Genomic DNA, 4,501 nt, shown 5'->3' with positions numbered 1-4,501 from the left:
AAGAGTGTGTAAACATTTTACGGAGTCGGCACAGTTGACGTTAAGTAGGTACATAATTTTTCAAAGTGTAAAAAAGACGGTAGGAAAAAATACTTCATTGTAGAATAAGATATTCAAATATGGTGTGAATGTTTAAGGCAACTGATGGCCAAAATAGGTGAGTCCAAGGAGGTGGTCTGGGTTTGGAGGTGCTTTTGCATCTAGAGGAATTCTCTTCATGACTTCAGTGACTGAGCACTGGAGAGGGAGTCTTGTCCCTCAAGGCCGAAGATGCTTGAGATACCAAATGGTTTCATTTTTCACCTCTGGTCCAAAGAGAGGGTTGAGTTGGGCCAGAACTGCAATCAGCCAAAAGAGATAGCAGCAAACTGAACAGGTCACTACCATGGTAATAATCACTGTTTAGGGATGAACCAGGGCACCAAGAAGCCGGCGAAGCCCAGACATATTCATCAAGATGAGGGGCTCCGTGAGGCTGTTATCTGCCATGGGTGCCACTGGAGCTTCTAGCCCCTGCCCCGTTGTCCCACTTTGGCCTCACCTGGCTGATTTCCTTGACAGGGGAACATTTGTTTTCCTTTTGGCTGGCTTGTCTTCCTCCCCTAGCCCCCACCACTTTGGCTTTGTATGGTTTGGCTCAGAGACATTTTTCCCACAAGGTGGACCAGTGGTACTGGTCCCTTTTAGGCCAAGGATGCCAAGTTCTGTGTTCAGGCAGGCCGGCCATTCTGGTGAGTTTGCTGAGAGGTGCGGCATACGTGCATCCAACGGCTGTTTGACCCTGAAATTTCATGGCAAACTACTTGAGAGGGCTGGCAAAGTAGCCATTGAACACAGGGTCTGGACAGTTGCACGTTACCTTAATAGAACAAAAGACTTACCCACCGCCCCTCTAAAGGATTAGTGCAAATCATTGTGCTAAGAGGAGAAAGAGAAGAATACTCCTGCGGGGGGACAGACATCAATAAATCATGCCAGGCTTCTTTAAAATGTTACACTTGAAAACTAATGAAATTAATGTAAATGATGTGTTTCTTGAAGGTCACAAGACTAAGGGGGAAGGTACATGGAACCGGTAGACCTGTTTCTAGGTCCCCACCAAAGTACTTTATGATCCCTTCTCTCCTCCATGAAATATTGATTTTCTCCTGACTTAATTGGCAGAAATGCAAGAATAAGGGGAAAGTGTTTCAAAAATAATGTACTTGGAGATAGGCAACGTAAACATATCCATGAATAAAATAAACACTGTTTGATCATATAAAAGTTTGGATGGAGAAGATTGAGGACAATTTTATAGAAGAGAAAGGCTACAACTGCCTCTTGACTGAAATTCATAGTGCTGGGCTGGGAGGGAAGTTGCAGACATTTTTGTCTCAGGTTGGCAGTTCACGTGGCAGCTCTGAAGTCAGATGCCCCCATTCAAATATCAGCATTTCCAGTCGCTTCCATGTGACCCTGGGGAAGACAATTAACCTCTTTAAGACCATATACCTCGTCTGTCAAATGGTACCTATCTCATAGGACTCTTGTGAGGAATAAAGGAAATAATGTAGAGCTTGTCAAGTGCCTCGCTCTTTGCCTGGTAAATGTGAGATCTCAGTAAATGGTAGTTATCAATCTGAAGTCATGCTGTAGGAGGAAATATACAGACAGGTTGGCAAGGAGTTTCTATTCTTCCTGTGGGCTATAAATGTAAAGCTGACACACCCTGTTGTCTATATTCTGGGCTTAAGCTGTAACTGTCATTGTGTCACAAGACACCATTTTCCCCCTCCTCTTCCTCATCTTCTGGCCTATGTTGCTGATCTACTTTGCTTTCTCTTATCTGGATCCTAAGTTAGAGTGGTTTAATATGCCTCAGTGATCTTTGTGGAACATTTTCCGTACTAACTAATGAAAAGCTCGTATTGATCTAAGTATACGTTTATATATCTTACAAAGGAGGAAGATGCAAGACTTTATTTCTAAAAATTGTAATATACATGTGCTATATATGAAAGCATGTGTGAGTAAACATAACATGGTAGTGAATGGGGCAATCTAGATAGCTAGATTCCAAATGAGTTCCCTGGACTATTTTAGCGACTCAGCTGAAATTCTCTCTCCTTCAGTTTCGCGGGTTAAGGATTTCAGTATCAAAGAAACAGTCATAGGAGAGTGATACAGGAATCAATGAATTGATTTCTTAAATAAATATTCTCAAGAGTTTAAAAACAATTGGTATGTCCCAAATGCACAGCGTCCTGGATTCAACTTTTTTGGGGTTTGCTGTACTTTTTTTTTTTTTTTTTTTTTTGTGGTACGCGGGCCTCTCACTGCTGTGGCCTCTCCCGTTGCAGAGCACAGGCTCCGGGCGCACAGGCTCAGCGGCCATGGCTCACGGGCCCAGCCGCTCCGCGGCATGTGGGATCCTCCCAAACTGGGGCGCGAACCCGTGTCCCCTGCATCGGCAGGCGGATTCTCAACCACTGCGCCACCAGGGAAACCCTGCTGTACTTTTTCATCCATAGTTTCAGATCGTTGTCTGTGAAGTACTTTTGAATTCTTTAGGACGAACAGTGAGAGATGCATATTAATTTTTATTATACTTCCTAAATTGCAAAGTTAATTATTAAAATGAGATTGCCTTGCTTAGGTAGCTCTACAGTAAACTTTTGCAAACCGAGTTGGAGTGGAAGGAAAGTTTGCTTTTGGAAGATCTAGTCTTCCCCTTACAGTTTGTATGTTTAAGGCCAACAAAGACTGAAAAAAGTGTTTTCGGGCTATCTGGGCATTTTTGATTTTTCATTCAGGAGTAAACTATTTTGAGCTTTAGCACCGAATCTCCATGGTTCTCAAAAGGATAGGCATAGCAAGCCACTGCTACTCCATGGACAAAATAAATCCTGAAGGAAAATATTGTATCCTTCTGTTTATTCCCATGTCAAGAGTTTATTGATCAAGTGAGCTCTCCTGTAGCTTGGGCGGCCTTTGATCTGCCAGGGAGAAATTGGGTTTGGGATTTTGGCGGAACGGAGGGGAGGAGGTTGGGGAAGGATTTGGAACGTAATGGCCCTTGTTATCTGTAGTGGCCAGAGACGCCCTGACACGGGCCAGCTCGGAGCTGCTGCCTGGGAGGAGCGGAGGCCAGGGGATGGCCTGCCGGAGCTGAAGGCAGGGCTTTGGCATTTTCAGCAGGGGAAGCACTTAGTTGAAGCCGCTGGAGTGATTTCTTTGCTGCTAATAGATTTGTTTCTTTAGAGGCAGATAAGTAAAGGAAACGATGACTTTTAAGTGAATAGTTCCCCTGCGCAGGGCTGGTTAGTGTCAGCTAGTCCGGTGGCAGGAAATACCAATGGGGTTTTTTTGTAGCCCAGTGACAAAAGGCTTTGCTGTTTCCCCTCCCCCGTCCCTACCTTCCCACCCTCGGCTCCTTCTTGCCTACAAAACGCAGACGCCGGCCCCTGTGCCCGCTGGTGGAGGGCCAAGGCTTGTCTGAAAGCCGTTTAAGTAATTGCTCATAATTGCACATGTTTCCCCGACTGGGCTTTTACCTCTCCACCCCTGAAATTAAAAGGGGCCAAAGATGTGTGACCTTTTTCTAATGGGATGGGTTCTGGAACAAAGGAATTCAAGGAGGAGGCCCAGGGCCTTTATCAGGGCTCATCTCTGACAGCTGGCCCAGGCCTGGGGGAGCGAGAGCTTGTCCTTTTTCACTTTGGAGGGGAGCAGGGGCGGGAGGGAATTCCTCCTCCCCAAACCTCACAGTTTGGTGTGGTGTGTCTTGAAGTTCTCACTTCTCTTTCTTCCAACACTCTGCCTGAACATAAAATCTTTGCCGGATGCTGAACACCCTTTAATTCTGAAAAGGAATTGACTGACAACGCCCCACAGCAGCTGAGGAGGTCAGCCTCTCCCTGGATAACTCCTTATCTCTGGATAATTCACTTTGCTTCTCTGAACCCCAGGTTCCTCATCTGAAAAACAGGGAAGCTGCGGTAAGGCCACCTGTCAGAGGGGTTGGAGATAATAATAGGCAATACACAGTGCCTAGCACCAAGGAGTCCAATAAATGGTCATTATTTCCTAAATATAATTTCTCAATGTCATTTCACTCCTGTTCCTTTTACCTCTCTGAGCTCAGGAGAGACAAATTCTAGGCCTCGAATTTCATGACCCAAATTAGTTAGGATTAAAAACACAGAAAGGAATTTTAGAATCATCTAGTCTACATTAGAACCACCTGGGGTGTTTTTCAAACTACTGCTGCTCAAGCCACATGTCTAGAGATTCTGACTTATTTGGTCGGGGGTAGGGTCCAGGTGTTAGTATGTTTGTAAAGTGATTTAGCGTTATTCCAGTGTGCAGCCAGAGTCGAGAACCACTGTTGGTATTGAACCCCCTCATTTCACACATAAGAAACCTGAGTGAGGCCGAAAGAGATCTGTTAATTCCTTCATTAGCTCATGGATCCATCCAGTTATGCGTGCGGTACCAAATGTGCTTTGAGCGTCTACTA

General features: G+C 45.1%; 1 pseudogene; it reads right to left on the bottom strand.

Moving 5' to 3' along the window:
• Positions 1-258: 258 nt before the first annotated feature.
• On the bottom strand, positions 259-489 carry LOC112067369 (V-type proton ATPase subunit e 1-like; annotated as a pseudogene).
• Positions 490-4,501: the final 4,012 nt, after the last annotated feature.

Source organism: Physeter macrocephalus, chromosome 11 (assembly GCF_002837175.3).
Source record: "Physeter macrocephalus isolate SW-GA chromosome 11, ASM283717v5, whole genome shotgun sequence".
NCBI classification, from domain to species: Eukaryota; Metazoa; Chordata; class Mammalia; order Artiodactyla; family Physeteridae; genus Physeter; species Physeter macrocephalus.
This window is presented reverse-complemented; position numbering and strand designations above follow the sequence as displayed.